At 39.6% G+C, this 17,582-nt stretch overlaps 1 pseudogene; it reads left to right on the forward strand.

Annotated features, from left to right (window-relative positions):
- Positions 1–17,237, forward strand: part of LOC114622373 — a 169,871-nt pseudogene extending 152,634 nt beyond the window's left edge.
- Positions 17,238–17,582: the final 345 nt, after the last annotated feature.

Consider the following 17,582-nt stretch of genomic DNA (forward strand, 5'->3'; position numbering starts at 1 on the left):
TGGAAGTGTATCCATGTGCAGGTGAGTGTGCCACCCATGGGCAAGTGGAGGCCAGCAGTGACTTTGTATGTCTTCTTTTATTGCACAACATCTTACATTTGGAGATCTTATCTCACAATGATGGTGGACCTTTTGGTTGCATTGTGGCTAGGCCAGTTCACCTGTGAGTCTTTTGGATCTTCCTGTGTCTATCTCAATGGCTGAAATTACAGGCATACACCATTATGTGGTATATTTTCTGTGGGGATTGGGAATCCAAACTCAGGTCTTCATGAACCATCTGCTCATCCCTAGGCAAGAGTTTTGAGGAGGGAATTTGCTAAGACTTTGGTGTTTCTCATGCTTGAATATGTATACACATGTCATTTTACTCTGATCTCATTCATCTGTCTGGAATAGAGTCCTTGGTGTTGCTTCTGCAGGTTTGATAAACAAGCAAGCTCTGACTGCTGATTTCAAACTCTGCCTTGAATATCAAGCACCTGAAGGACATGCTAAAGTATAGACCACTGTTCTGACTTCAGATTTTGAGAAAATTTTGGGGTTAGGTCTGAATATTTGTAAATAGGTGCCCAGTGGTGCGGTGCAGCTACTGTTCCAAGAGATTCATTTGGCATCCACTAAATGAAAGCCTTATTATCCAGGCCAGCTCCAGACTTCATTGCCGTGAACATCACACTAGAATGGTGATAAATGTAAAACCAGGCTGGGTGTGATGGTTCACACCTGAAATTCCAACCCAAAGAGACTAAGTCATAATATTTGCTAATTTGAGGCAAGTCTGGGCTACAAGGTTTCACAAACTAACAAATAATCTAAGAGGTCCAAAATATTCCCACCCCATGCTCCATACTTACTAATCACAAAATTGAGACAGTGTATATTTTCTTAGTGTCTCACAGTCATCTACTCAAGGCTTTGATTTTGTCAAAGTATGAAGCTCTTAAAATTCCTCGTGATCAGCCCAAACCATGAAGCAATTCCATCAGAATACTGAGGCTGAGCCAGGGCATCAGTTTCTAAAGTTCCCCCATAAGAAGTCCAGTGCCATATTTGAGAACCACACTGTAGATGGAACTGGGGAGTGGGATTGAAAGACTGTGAATCAAGTTTGCTGGCAAGAGAATGGACATGGAGGTACTTGTTCCTCCTCTGCCATCTTATTAGGCTGTGGATGTGTCCTTGCCCAGTGAGTCAAAGGGAAACACTGTGAACTAGAGTATCCAATTGTTAGTATGCACCAATTTTAACAACACCGCAATGGGTCTGTTATTCGGTCTTTCTTGACTCTTGCTTTGTCATAGGAACTGGAGCTTGGTGATCCTGTATTCTGCAACCTCTGAACTAAGACATTAGGACATATATCCTATAGGCACAAAAGTTGTTTTCCTAGTCCACTTTCATTCAAAACTTGTATATTCTCTTCCTTACCCAACTTAATCTTTCCCTGTAGATGCACTGTGTTCCAGGATAGACTTTAGAGAGATAACAATGCATAATTTTACAGAGAAGAGAGCTAGCTGATTTATGAGATAGATTAAAGAAAATATTATCTGTGAGCACATACTGGTTATTTTCTCTAAAAGCACAGAATAATCTCCTGTGAGTTGAACTACTTGTTAATAGATGGCCTGCCCTAATACCCTCTAGCTAGAGTCTGTTGTAGGCTGTTCAAGTGCTGTGGCTTTCTGTTGTTTGGGTAAAATATCCTGTGTCACTCACTTATAAAGAAGCTTGTATGTTATTATTTTTAAAGGGTTAAAAGGCTGCATTTAACTATGGGTAGGTAATGTTTCTTAATTTCATTTTCTGGGAAGGAGTGATGATGGACAATTCACTCAGCAACCAGGGGAATGCTAACATGTGTAAGACCCAAGATCTCTTTTGCCTATTTTGAAGCAATAGAAACAGAGCTTCAAAAGGGCCTAGAATTTATTCTAAAAATCTTCTTCAGTGATGAAGCTTAGAATGGTTCCTTTCTTTGTATCAGTCAGTCTTAATTTATTTAAATATTTTTATTCCTTTTCCACCAGCCATTAGACTAAAAGTTCCCCTAGGTCCACGTCAGTGAGATTGCTTCTCACTGCTCTTCTGCTTCTTTACCCCAGGAAAGCAGAGCATGTTGATCTTGATTTCTTCTTACTTTCCTGATTCAGACTACAAGGAATGAGCCTGCCATGCCTCATGAATCTCACCAGAGATGCATCATTCCTGTAAGGAGGGCAGCATCCTGTACTGTCCTTCCTGGGTGATGTGAACTCAGCTGCATAGAGATTCAGATGAGTCTTAATTCATAACTTCATTCAGGTCGAAAACAAATTTCTCCCATACACATCATTGAGAACTCTATTGGATAAAGTACATTGTAAACCATGAAATTTTTATTACAAGACACACTAAAACATTTTCCATCAGTGTTAGTGAATGTTCAATAATTGCGTATAGTGTTGAATGTGAGAGGCTTCATGTATAGCATTTGTTAATCTCTGATATAAATTACTCTCATGGCTGATTTCATGCTTTGGGGTAAGACATACACTCTTACAAATCTGTGTCATCAGACCAGGCCCCACCTACAGAATTGCTAAACACTGAAACCCTTTTGCATATAGCTTTTGAGTTTCATTTCAATTTTAAATGATACCAAGTCTCATCAGTGAGGAATTTTTCTTAACTATTTTAAACTTAATTATAAAAAACTAAAAACTAATTATATAAAACTAATTATAAAGGCATATTTTCACTGGGATATGTGGAGATGTTTCTTAGCAACCTATTCCCTTAAGACCAAGTCTCAGAGTTATCTCAGAAATTTCCAGGAAAAACAATTTTCTAAACTTCCACCATTTCCAAGATATCTCCAAAACTTCAATTACCCTGTCAGATTCTGGTGCTTGATTGGGGGAAACAGGGTGTACAATCTAAATGACAAGTCACAGTCACAGAGTTTAGTTCTGGCCAAAGTTGATCTATAGCTAACCCTAAACCCCAGCTCTTGGAACGCTAAGGAAGGGGGAATTTCTGAGTTTGAGGAGAGCCTGGGTTACAGACTGAGATCTTATTTCAAATAGCCCCTCAACCCTAAAAAAACACAAACCAAAACACAACAGAAAGACACATTTCAGGCTGCAGAGATGGCCTAACAGGTAAAAGCACCTGTCACCAAGGCTGATGACCTGAGTTTTAATACCTGGATTCCACACGGTGGAAGGAGGGAACATACACTGTGGAATCCAGGCCTGCCAATGTGAGCAGCTACAGAGTTAAATGCTTTCCAGTTGGTGTTTAGTCTGATCTATCCTTCAGTTCTTCTCTTTTTGAATGGGAATGTTTACTATATGTCATGTTTTATTTTATAGGAGTTTATAGTTAATTTTTTTGTATTGACCCTTAAAAGATGCTTGGGCTTTTGAATGGGGCTAGAATGATTAAAACTATGGAAACTTTTAAAACTGAACCAAAGGCATTTTGCCCTATGAGATGGCATTTGACATCCAGAGGCAGAATGGTATGTTTTGGATTTGAAATGTCCCACAAAGGCTGATGCTTTGAGGGCTGGCTTCTTGCCTGGAGTTGCTGTTTTGAGAAGTTGTAAAACCCTTAGGAAGTGAGCCCTGACTGGGAGAACTAGGTCTAGGCTTAGATTTTTAAATATTGTATTCCAGTTCTGCTAACTTCTATGTTAACATAGATGCATTCTCAGACAGCCTAAGGATGGTGGAGTTTCTATGTGGCATTTTGAAGACGAATTGGTGCCTCCAGGACTGCTGTGTTTCTTACTAAAATAAACATCCCTGCAATCATTTCTTAAATGTTCACAATATTCTCATGTTTATGCATGTACACATAAATAGTTGATGTCTTTCATTTGGAATTAAATAACTTGGATTAGAATTGTAGCCCCATTAATATCTTACTAGTAACTTTGGGCAAATTCTAACCATAAATATTTGATTCTTTTCTCTGGAAAATTGAACAAATAAATATTTGCCTTTTGGATCCTTTGTGGGGTTTACATGTGGAAATAGATGTCCAGTATTTTACACAGTCTTAAAACAAGATAAGCAATAGATTATGTGGGCATTTATACATATAGAATAAATATAAAGCAATGTAAATATATATGGACAAATGGATATTGACTTAACCCTGTATTCAAATGCAATTGGAGACTTTTCATAGTCCCTACCCTCCCAGGAAGATTAACCTTTGGAACCTTTGGATACCCCTTTCAACCTAAATATCATTTGAGCTAATCAAACAAAATAACAATTCATCATTTCATACCACATTTTTTCTTTCTTTCTCTTTCGCATTACATATTAAACCCAGGGTCTCACATGTATACTACAACTGAGCTACAATCCTAATCTTTCAGAGAAAAGTAGTTTTATTATCTGGTTGAGAGTGACTATATGTTATATATAGGACATGACATCTTTAAAATGTTCTATTCAATTTGTACCATGGTTTCTTCTACAGAAATGGTTGGTGACCAAATGGGCTATTTAAATATAAGTCTACAGAGGGAGAAAAGATGGTGTGGGCTGAGAAAAGAGGGTGGGGTCGCTGTCACCTAACTTGCTTCCTTGAGAGAAAACTGGTAGCAGGTAAAATGGGAAAATGATACTTGAGATTTTACAGATGGAAATGGCACAAAATTACTTGTTGTTGCATGTTGACAAATCTGGAGAATGCATTTTCTTGCTAGAGCATATACAATCTTAACTCAAAAGCACTTTGAAGACAATGCAAACCATACAAGTTATGTACAAAGAGAACACATCTTTCAAGATCAACTATCTTGCCTAAGCATATCCAGATGGAAGCAGGAAAATATTATAAAATCATTAATGACTTTAATTCCCAAGTCACACATGGTAGTAGGTTAATTATTATGAACTTAGCGAAAGTATCTCTAATTCAGCTTTGATCCATAGCCTACAGGAAACATTCAGTCTATTGGTTATAAAGCACCATGGAAACTATTAGTGTGCATCTAATGTGCAAAATAATTAGTGTATGCTGGATAAATGTTGGTGGAACATAGTTATGGAAGCCTGAAAAATACTATGATGATAATTTTTGTATTATCCAAATTCATAAATCCTCTAACATTGAAGAAAAGAAAAAAAATCAACTGACAGATCAAGGGGAAAAATTCTCCCACTTCTGCTGTATTCTATACAGCACAAATTATATACACAAGAAAGAATACAGCAAATACAGCCTTTGGAAGAGTACATTTAATTTGCAGTGTTTGTGTTCAAGTGTTTTGTTGTTGATATAGTAAACATTCTTTTTAGAAAGATAAAGCCTTCCCTTACAAATGGCTTCAAATGCAATAACTTTGTAAAGAGCAGTTATTTACTGTGGTGGTTTGAATATGCTTGGCCTAGCGAATGGCTCTATTAGGAGGGTGTGGCCTTGTTGGAGTAGGTCACAGCCTTGTTGGAGGAAATGTGTCACTATGGGGATCGACAATGTCACCCTCCTCATAGACATGTGGAGCCAGTCTTCTCCTATCTGCCTTCAGATGAAGATGTAGAACTCTCAGCTGCTGCCGCACCATGCCTGCCTGGATGCTTCCATGATTCTGCCTTGATGATAATGGACTAAATCTCTGAACCCACAAGCCAGCCCCAATTAAATGTTGTCCTTATAAGAAAGAGTTGCCTTGGTCATGGTATGTACAGTATGTAAAACTCTAGTTAAGACTGTTCCAGATAATTATAATTAATAAAAATCAAGACAGAACAAGAACAGGTAATATAGTTTAAATGTAGAGCACTGGCCAGGCAGACACAGTGTCCTTGGTTCAATTGCCAGTGCTGGAAAAAAAATGAAGAATATTAAATATACAAACCAGAATATACTGCATTTTAATATGATTCAAAGTCAATGGAAATGATACTTTTGCAAACATTTTGGATCTTTTATAGACCTAAGTATTTTTTATTTTTAATAAGTCTCAAATATATAACTGATATATAATTAAGGAGCCCATTAATTTTTATAGTATTTATTCATAGTTCATTGACTGCCTACAAGGTTTGAGGACAGGCAAACATTTTTATCTGTGAACTAGACAATACTTCCCCTTAAGGGCTTCTACAGACATTCTAAGGAGTGCTGAGAGCGGAAGAAATAGTTTTACCCAGTGAAGTGCAGTTCAATTGGTTATCCTATACAAAACTGTCAGTCCTGAAACAGGCACAAAAGCGACATTATACAGAATGAGCACGTCATATTTAGGAACGCATGCACGAAAAAAGAGGTCATGAATTTGAAAGCGATAAAAGCGGGGTATATGGGAGAATTTGAAGAGAGGAAATGGAAGCACGAGATTATGTGATTATAACCCCAAACAGAGAGAACAAAGTCAATAACCTTGACAAATATAAGAAATTATCAGTCGAACTGTGGAGAAATAGATCTAATTTAGGAAAAAGCTAATTTAATTCTTTTTGTTTAAAGATTTACCTATTTTGTTTTTGTGCATATGAGCGAATGCTTACGTGTGTATTGTATCACATACATATCTGGTGCTCATAAAGACTAGAAGAAAGCATTAGATCCTCTGGAGCCATACACACACAGCTGTTAGCCTCCCCATGTGGGTGCTAGGAACTGAGCCCAGGTACTATGTGAGAGTACCAAGTGCTCTTAGCTATAGAGCTGCCTCTCCAGTCTCCATGTAACTATCTGTATCAGTTTGTTCTTTGAAGTAGACAGATGTTCCCCAAAGTTCCTGAAAAAGATATAGATTTGGCTTACTTTACAATTGCAAAGTCTTAAGAACTGTAGTTTACTTCCCTAACAATATGTAGTGATACCATACTACTAGGTAGGTGGGTAGTTTTTAATCTTGTAAAGGATGATGCTAAGCTTCTAAGTATACATGATATACATTGAAAAAATTAACAGCTTTAAACTGTGGAGAGCACAATGTAAATTCCTTGTAGCTACTACATGCTGAATCTTGTTTAAACTTAATTAAACCAAAATTTCAATTAACAGTTTGTGTGACAAGTATAGGGAAAGAAACCTGAATTAAGGAGAGAAATACAATGGAGGGGGAGAGAACTTTTTCTTTTGAAACTCACTAGAAAAATCTGAAGTATTACATCTTATATCAGGACCCAGAATTAAAAGTGAATATGAACATATTTGTATGCATAGTAGAGATAAAAATTAATGGAGATAAAATTACTAGTATTTACTTTTCCTACCTGGGATGGTTTTAGTATTTTCTAGAGCATAACATTTTTTATATGCAATATCCATTATAGAAACTCCAAGAAATGTTAGAGGCCATAAATGACCATTTCCAAAGCAATGGACATAAAGGTCAAATTAGTCTTGGGAGCTAAGAGTGGAGGTAAGGCTGACAAAACTATGGAATTTAAAATAGCCCAGAAGAATCAGAGTGCTATTATGAGCCAGTGACGCAAGTGAAGAAGGTACTTATCGTCAATACTAACTGTAACTTACATGACCAGTGTGTGCCCCTCTACATTGTACCCCACTTCACACCACTTTCTAAAACCTAAAACTGCAGATTTTCTCAATGGGAGTGCACCCATTTCATTTTGATTATAGAAACACTTCAGAGGCATGGAGGTAAGTAAATCTAGGACTAGCAAAATGGAACAAAGCTTTGGGATATTGTCTTTTTGTCATACAAGACGGAACAGTTCCAGAACTACCTTGTGGTCTATGTCATTAAGAATACTTGCTAATGAAGTAGGGCATTCTCAGTTTGTATCTCAGGATATAGAGGCTCAGAGAGCAAATAGAGGAAGAATAAGACTGGATGTCTACTCTTGCTCATTTTAAAGCCAGATTTTCTCTACTTCCTAATGTTCTCCAAGAGGAAGTCTACACACGCAGTACCTTCTCCCTCTTCATGTGTCTTCATTGCCATCTGAACAAATTTTATGTCATTTATAGAACAAGAGAGCAAAGCTGTAATAACACTGTGGCTCAGAGACAGAGAAGACAATAGGTATACTGTTGGAGAAAGTGAGACGATTATTCCAGAAGGTTCTAGAGAAGAGGAGTGTAAGAAAGGATGATACAGTTGTGACTTTTCTATGGAGACTTTGTTGGTCTAGTTCAGTGAATCTGGAGAAACTTAATGCTATCCCCTAGGCAACAACTTTCTCAATGAATTGTTTATGATCCATGTTGGTTAGAATTACTTAGTGTGTTCTGCAAAATACCCATGCTAGATGATAACTAATCCCATGAAAGAAGAGTATAGAACTTGGAGGCAGGACCTAGAACTGTGGACTGTAATAATCTTTCTAGGTAAATTAAGATGCACGGTAGAGTTTGGGATCCATTAATACGAAGTGTTAATGACTACATTTATTACTACCCCTGATTCAGTAAACACTGCAGTAGGTATACATGCCTGCTGTTTAACTTCATGTCCCCTCAGAAGATCCATCACCCTATGTATATTTGACCACTGTAGAGATCAAGTTTAGAGAGTTTATGTATAATGTTGAATTTGATTGGTTTCTAAATGAGGTGCCTGGTACTCCTTTGAATTCCAGCCTTCTTCCTTCTTGCACCAAAATCAATGAGATGGAGGTGATATTCTACATGGCAATGAAGACACCATGTTTCCACTAAACAACCCACTTAAATGCAATGTCTGAATCAATTAAGAGGATCTAGAATATAGTCCCTCATTTTCCAAAAGATGTAATAACCAGAAATGACTTCAGACATTGTCAGCAGACTCCTGGGAGAAAATTATCCCTAGTAGAGAACAAACTTTTATTAAAAAATAGCATTATGTTGGCTCTTTATGAACAAAAAGTTCTCCTCATGCCCAGGAAAAGGTTCCTTGAGAACCACTGTGTTCACTCGTGAGCATAGGCATGTTTGACTCTAGTCCTGAAGGTGTTCATTAAGGTCTCTTTCTAAAGTTGCAAGGATAACAGGAGAGACAGAGACTGGAAAAACAGAAAAAGCACCTTAAATATGCCTGTGTGTAGAAAAAAGAGAGCAGCAGAATGCCCAGGAAAGGGCTTTTACTTGGCCTTGATACTGCCTTCTCTTTTAGGGAGTCACCCCCTCTCTTATTTTATACAGAATCATTTTCATATGAGTTGGAAAGCAGTAAATAATTAAGCTAATTTGTTTGTGAATGTGTTTCAAAGAAGCCTCCAGAAATTGGAGTCCAATCATTCTAAATAGTGAAGCCAAACACAAAGGCAGACTTCATCAGGATAATGTGCTAGGCGTGGGATTTAGGAAGGACTGATTTCAATTATTCATCCTGGACATCTGGAAGGTCATTTGGCTTTTATAATTTGATTATATTTAGGATTAGGGTAGCTTAGTTGTTGAATATTCCTAAAGGTACAATCAACGGCTTAAGCACTATGCAAATCCCTTCAATCCGTGATAACAAGCACACCAATGTAGGCTATAAATGGGTTCACATTACTTGGAAATTCTCTCTCCAGATCAAGTTTTGACATCTTTCCTATTATAGGTTTCTCTTCCCAACTGCTACTTTCTTTCTTCTGCGTGTGTGTTCATTTGTGAGTGAGTGCAGGTGTGTGTGTGTGTTGTGTGTGTTTACATTAATGAACTAGGACCCCTGTTCTGTGCCATGATGTGGGTTGTGAGCTCTTTCAAATTGGTGACTGTCTCATTTACTTGACAAAGGTCATGTACCTTTTATGCCTGGAACTGTGATAGATGCTGGATATACAATGTTGAATATGACAGTCCAATACTTGACCCACTCCAGTTGTACATGGTGAGACAGATGAGCAAACTCCTCCGAGATGGTAGGAGAGGACAGGGGTGTTGGGATCTCTATTTTCCTGCTAGCTCCCTCACACTATTCCAGGAGGGTTCAAGGAAAAATTAAGCATTTCCCGTAACTGTAAGAGGTTTGGGAGGGCCAACTAGACCTCTGTGATGAGAGAGGTAGAGCCCTAGGGAAGTACCCAAGGTTCTAGAGATGGTCTCCTGTGGTCAGGGTCTGACTAGAGTGCGTGGTGCTAATATTAGGTAAGTTATTTAGGCTCCTGTCCCCATTTCTTCAAAGAAAGAAAATAAATTATCAATAAATCCTACTTATAAATTATGATAAATTATTGATTTGAGACAATCCACATTAGACTCTCTAAACTGTATCTGTTATGGTTACCACCTCTTCTGGTGTCACCATAGTTAGAATGTGAAATTTCCCTTTTCCTGACTAACATATCACTATTGAATTTATTGTATCTTATTGCCAATTTGCTCTCTGTTAAAGGCAGAAATGCCACAAAACGATTCAATGAGGCATAATTTTTATGTTCATATGGATTTTGAATATATGTTATCCAGAAATAATATAAAAATCAAAGAGTAGAAACAAGGACACCAAAACCCATAAGATGGGAGTTAGGAACTTGGGCAGTTACTTTTCTAGTTATCATTGCCAAGGAGCTGAGATGGGACCCTAAGCAGTTAGTCATCTAGTTTCTCTCCTGCTTTGGGTAGGGACACAAATCTTTCTCCATCTGCCAAAAGGATGTCAGGAGAAACCTGTGAACACCCTTGACAACAGAAATCTGTTATCAATGCCTTATAACAAATACAATTATTTTAATGAAGACATGTTTTTAAAAGAATTATTGAATATATTAAAGTTGGTCCTTTTGGGGACATGGCCAGCACAGTCCTTTACTGTTATTCTTGTTGGGCTGTTATATGTGCTAACATCACTGTCCATAAAAGGCAAAGAGCAAATAAATAAATAGACCACACCTCTCACCCATGTCCAAAGAGGAACTGTCACAGTATCAAATTCAGAGACATATTTAGATAACAGGTATTGATGGAGAATATAATGATTTTCCCTAGCCTACAGTCTTCAGACTGGGAAAATTAAAATAATTTCCTTTATGATAAAAATAATCTCAAAAATTGAATCAATACTAGGATTGGGAATCATTTTAAAATAAAACTGTACTCCATTGTCTTCATCCTTTAAGACTGCAATTCTATGCCATAAAAAACATTTATTTTAGTTCAATTGTCTAGAATGGTTTTGTAGGAACCTCAGAAATACTAGTCTCTCTTCCCTTCTGTATGTTTTAAATCTGAAATGAATGGACCAAGATGCAGGAGACATTATGAATGTTTCTGCCATGTTCTGCAAAGGTATGATGAAGCCTCTCAAGACAGCCTGGTTTATGGGTGGTTCTGATGCTAAGATCCTGTTCCCAAATTGGTTCTTGACCTGTCAGTAAAGAAGGCCATGCATAATTTCTGAGTGGAAGGAATAGGCATGACTTCTGGGTCCCTGTAGGAAAGGGGACAGATACAAGAAAGGAGAGGCAGAATTCACCAGGCTTCTGATGGAGAAAAGTTGACCAGTCATGTGAGATCTCAAAATGGAGTGGCCACGTAGGCCACTCTGACAGGCAGGAGGTCAGATGAGTTTAGCAACTAAAGTTTAGGGCAGATGGGAGGTGTGGAGCTAAGAGTATTGTTAAGGGCACGCTTTTCCAGGTGGGAGATTGTAGCATCCAGCAATTGTGTCAAAAAGGCAAGCTGAAATTGAACAACTGTGGGTCTGTGGGTTTTTTTTATTGAATATTTTATTTTAGTTTTTTACATTTCCTGACCCTGCAAATAAAAATTTTGACAGTTTGTTGAAAAATAAGGAAAATGATGATGCTCATTGGTTGGTCTTAGCATCTCTTGATAAATTGATAAAGCATAGGAATGAGCTCTATGATAAAGTTAGCCAACATCTAGCATCTCAGATTTCGGTGAAGGACAACAGTGAACTTAGTGATAAATTGACCAGCTCCAGAAGTGGATAAACATCTGGATACAAAGAGGTGTCAAAGTTTTTCCTGGAAGAGAATCTTCTTTCTAACAGCTACAGAGCTCATGTTGTGAAAAATAAAACTGAAGCCTTCATTATGGGGTTGGCTGAATGACAGGGAAATTCAGAATCTGGTAACTTGGGATGGGGATGTGTGGTAGGGCCCTGTTGAAGCTGAGAACTTTGAATCCTTAGATTCTCAAGGGATTATCTCATTTGAGGAAGTAGTCTCTTAAACCTCAGTAGAAGATTTACTCACACCCTTACCCCTTGAAATATTACCCTCTTCTCTGTTGACTGATGAGATTAACCTTCATAGTCTGCTAAACTAGTAGTGACCTTTCTTGAAATGCCAGGCAATGTATCAGTGTTATTCCTCAAGACCCATCAACAGCTTCCTCTGGATCTATAACCAGAATTAAGGCATAGGTTTTAGAGGGAAGGTGGAGAGTGTAGTCCATCAGGAGGTGTGCTACTAAAGAGCTTAAGGAGTTTGCTGATTCATCCAAGTAGAAATCTGAAGAATAAGGTGGGGATGGATTTTAAGAGTGTGGAATAATAGTGGAAGGTGCAAAAACCTAAATCAGGCTTTATTTGTTGATATGGGTCCTCTGGATGCAGATTTTAGATTTAATATGGAAGCTTGCAAAGTTTTTAAAAAAGTGTCAAAAGTTTCTTGGAATAGTTGGGTGAAGCATTTGTCAAAAGATGCCCTTCTTAAAACTGAGTTGGACTTGTCTGAAATCCTTTGGCTTCATGTTGATGGAAGAAATTTTAAGGCTCAGGGAGATAGCAATGCTAGAATAGGTACACTGGGTAAATCCTAATCCTCCACAATGGGAAGGCCCAAAAGGCATGCCCTTCACTAACCCAATAAGACACAAAATGGTGAGGGACATCAGAGCATTTGAAGGGCTTTGTTGCCACCCCTTTTCTTGTGCCATACTTTGGGGTTAGAGATGCTACTGCTCAAATGGATGAATTAAACACAATGAATGGGTTTAATTGGGTCATGAGGTAGCACAGGCCAGTTGGAAGCAATGAATCAACAAAGGCAAAGTTTATCATAGTTATTGTAAAGAACAGCAGAGAAAAAGTTCATAATGGCCTAACTCAATGGTCAGCACAGACAAAGTGATTTTATGGTGGCATGACTCACATGACCTTTGGAACTAGGTAATCAATCATGCAATGAAATGATTAAGATGCTGACTGAATTTTTGTTTGATATGTACAAGTGGAAAGGTACTCAAACAAATAAATGAAAGAAAGGCTACATTGGATTGTAGCAAAAGGGAATCTTGGCTGGTGAATCAGTTTCCAGACCTGAGCCAGTTTGTAGACCGAGAAGCCTTGAATGAAGGGGTGGCCAGGTCCTCCTGAGGAAGAATCTTGATAAAACAGTTTAAAGGTTTACTGTTAGCAGTTTCTCCAGTCCTTCCCCAGAGGGACCTATGGCCTCTTACAATGGTAACAGTATACTGGGGAACGGGAAATAATCAGACTTCCTGGGATCTGTTGGATACTGATTCTGAGTTGATGCTGACTCCGGGAGATCCCAAGAAACTTTATGGTCCTCTGTCTAAAGCAGGGGCTTATAGAGGTCAGGTGATTAATGGAGGTTTGACTAAAGTCTGACTCACAGTAAGTCCAGTGGGTCCCTGCACTCACCCTCTGGTTATTTCCCCAGTCACAGAATGTATAATTAGTATAGATATACTTGGAAGTTGTCAGAATTCTCACATTGTTTCCTGAACTGTGGAGTGAGGGCTATTGCTATTGGAAAGGTTAAATCCAAGCGTTTAGAATAGGTTCTGCCAGGGAAAATAGTGACTCTCAAACAGTATTACATCTCTGGATGGATTTTAGTAATTAGCGCCACCATTGAGGACTTGAAAGAAGTAGGGATGGTGGTTCTCACAATGTCTGCCTTTAACTCTCCTATCTGAACAGTGCAGAAAACAGATTGGACTGTGGGGAATGACAGTTAACTATCAAAAACTCAATCAGCTAGTAACTCTGATTGAAGCGGCTGTACCAGCTGGTGTTCTTACTTGAGCAAATTAACAAATCTCCTGGTACCTGGATTGGAACTAACAATCTAGCAAATGCCTTTCTCTCAGTACCTGCCCAAAAGGACCACCAGAAGCAATTCACTTTCAGTTGGCTAGGCCAGCAGTATACATCTGCAATTTTACCTCAAGGATATCTTAACTCTCCAATCCTATGACATTACTTATTTAGAAGGGATAATGATCATCTATCTCTTCCACAAAATATCACATTGGTGCACTATACATATAATATGTTGATTGGACCAAGTGAGTAGAAGGTAGCAAATACTTTAAACTCATTGGTAACATATATTCACATCAGAGGATGGGAAATAAATCCAATTAAAATTCAAGGACTGTCTACCTCAGTGAAATTTTTAGGAATTCAGTGGTATGAGACACGCAGAGATGTTGGTTTGCGATGTGTGTGGGACCAGTTGGGTTGATGTGGGGGTTCTGCCTCTGTAGGGCTTCTCATGGGGACAACAGAGGTGTGGAAATTTGACTGTGTTCACTCCATGCTGGCGCCAGCGGACATCAGGCTATGTGAAGCAGCAGGACTCTGCTCAGGAGTGGGGAGTACAATCTGAGTTCCTGACGGGAGTCAGAACTCTTAGCTTGGGGGTCCCCTGGCCAAAAGGCAGCCGGGAACTGGCCAGTTCTTGGGCCCTGGCCCAGATGCCGCTGGAGGGCCATGGCAGGGCTGTGACCCAAGTTGAAGCATATGGGCTGGATTGGCCTGCAGCTGAAGAGGAGAGGGGAACAGATGAGCTCCGGCTGTGTCCCATGGGGATGAGAGTTCTTGGCTTGATTGCAGTGACTCACCTGGCTGGGTCATGTTTGTTTGCTTGGGTTGGGTGGCTAGTGGTCTCCTTGACTGGGAATGCAGCGGGAGATTAGGCAGAGGCTCTGTAAATTGAGGCCTGCTTCACTCTTCCCCACGGGGAGTCCCAAAGGAAAAAAAAAATAGTACATGGTCTTAAGATATTTATTGTCATAGTTGAAAATAGATGAAAACTATACCCCGGTATTTTCAGGGAGGCCTGAGATTAAATACCTTTTGCAAGAAGGAGGGTCTGGGAAGGAATGTTTAATTGCTATGCCCCTCTGGCCTTTAGGTATCTTATTAATGTGGCCTGTGGCCTGCAGTCATGCCGTCTACCTGTGGAGGGGCTAGTGGGCGTTGTCCTATGCGACTGGAGGACCTCACTATATGGAAGTCTTCAGCCTCGTGTCAGGAGCCTGGAGTCTGGGAGCGTGGTGAAATGCACGCTGTTCCTTAGGATCATATGGGTCTCTGGCGATTTCTAGTGGGTGCTCGACCAGAAACCATGCTGTTCTTTCACAGTCCTCACAGAGATATTCCTTCTAAGGTGAATGATACATTATTGCACCCGACCCCTTAGTATCCTTAGTGGAACTGAACATTTGACCATGGTCTACCAAGTTACAATGTAACCTGCGCTGCTCATCATGAGCTAGATATTAACCGACAGACATTATAATTTATTATAATGTACGACATGTACAACAGCAATATAGCATCAAATGAAAGTGGTATATATGTGATCTTGCCAGGGCAGTTCCTGAAGGTACAAGCAAGTTGCATGAAGAAGTTTCCTGTGCCCCTGGTTTTTACTCCAATTACAATACCATCTGCTGCTATCACGCACCTATAGCCTTATGTGATGTTTTCTGATTGCTTGACTGCGAAAAGACAAAGGGCTGGTTTACTGATGGTTTTGCATGTCATGCAGGCACCATCCTGAGTGCTGAATTTTGAGCATTCATTTTGCATTACAACTTCTTTTGGGGACAATCCTGAAAGAAACCAGTAAAGGGAAATCTTCATAGTGGGCAGAACTTCAGGCAGTGCCGACGGTCATGTATTTCATTTGGAAGTAAAAATGGCCAGATGTATGATTGTTTACTGATTCATGGGCTGTAGTCAATAGAGTGGCTGGATGGTCAGGACTTGGAAAGAGAATGATTAGAAAATTGGTGGCTTTTTCCTAAACCAAGGCCACCCTTGCTATGGCCGCTAACATTGGGGAGCCTTCCTTTATGACAATATTACACCCCAAACTGACAAATGGTTGGTAACTTGAACATTTACAAGAGACTAGGATGGCTGTGAGTTAGCCCAATGACGGGATTATTGTAGGTCCACTTCCCAGGGGCCCACCCAATGCAGCCGAAAAGGAGTGCGTGGTGCTGGGAGTGGGTGCAGCCTACATGGCCTAAGACAGGGCTCTCACCCTCCTTTCACCCACATCAGAGTCCCTTGACATTGCCCATCGTCGACAGCCTAAAGCCTTCGACCATCGATGTGACTCGTCTCACATCAGTGTTTTGGGGTTGTGAACTTGTCTAAGACCCCCCCATAATTAGACATCCAAATTCAAAACTCACATAGTTGGGATTGAACATAAGACGCCTTCTCTAACTAAACAGAGAAGGGGGAGATGCCAGAAGCCAGGACCCTCGCCCTTACCCTTACCCCCTACCTTTCCCCACCTGCACAATGTCCTCTGAAGCTTGGCAACTGCAAGATCCTGCTTAGCAACTGCAGATAGACTCAAAGCAGAGTACCATGTCTTCTTAAGAATAGCAGGGAGACCATAACTCAAGCAGTGTACCATATCTTCTGAAGAACTGCAGGTAGATCATAATTCAAGGCAGTGTACCATATAGACCATGACATGTTTCAAGGCACAGGCCAAGAAGATTTTGTACTTTTCCACCACCTGGACCCTCTTACCCCCTCCCCTTGTAAAACATGCTATAAAAAAGCATTTCATGTTAAAAAAAAAAAAAGAAATTAAAAAAAAAAAAGAAAATTGGTGAGAAAGACATCTGGGGAAGAAGCATGTGGATAGATTTCCCCCAAATAGGCAAAGCATATGAAGATGCTTGTGTCTTGTTTAAATGCTCATCAAAAGATGATATCATCAGAGGAAGAGTTCAATAATCAGGTAGATAGGATGACCCATTCTGTTGGTGTTCACCCTCTTTCCTCAGCCAGTCCTGACATTGTCCAGTGTGCCCATTAATAAAATGGCCACAGTGGCAGTTATGGGTGTTATGTGTGGGCTCAACAACATAACTGACACTCACCAAGGCTGATCTGGCTACAGTTGCTTCTCAGTGCCAGTCCTGCCAACACCAGAGACCAACATTGAACACTAGATATCCCAGCATTGTCAGGTTGACTTTCTTCACTTCCTCTATGGAAAGGACAATGCTTTCTGCTTACTGGAGTAGATACTTATTCTGGATGTAGATTTTTCTTTCCTATATGTAATGCTTATGCTAAAACCCACCAGTGACTTAAAAAACACATGAAATTTACCATAATAAACATTTTTTCAAAGTTTGTGTATGTGTGTATATGTGATATGTATGTGTTTACATGTTCACATGTTTGTCCATCTGTGTGTGTGTAACTGTCGTTTCTTTTGTAACGGCCGTCGGGTTTTGCTATTTTGTAAAGGCCGGCCGGTTCTGCTGCTCCGGTCAGCAGGTCAGGGTCTAGCAAGAGAGAGAGTGGGGACGGAGGAAGGGGAAAAAAGGGGCGAGAGACGCAAAAGATAGATACAAGACAGAGTCCGGTGGCGTCTCTTCAAGTCTCTTCTTTATTCTCCTCTCTTCTTACTATCTTCTCACTCCTTCAG

This window comes from Grammomys surdaster, unplaced genomic scaffold, assembly GCF_004785775.1.
Source record: "Grammomys surdaster isolate TR1022 unplaced genomic scaffold, NIH_TR_1.0 188, whole genome shotgun sequence".
Classification (NCBI taxonomy): Eukaryota; Metazoa; Chordata; class Mammalia; order Rodentia; family Muridae; genus Grammomys; species Grammomys surdaster.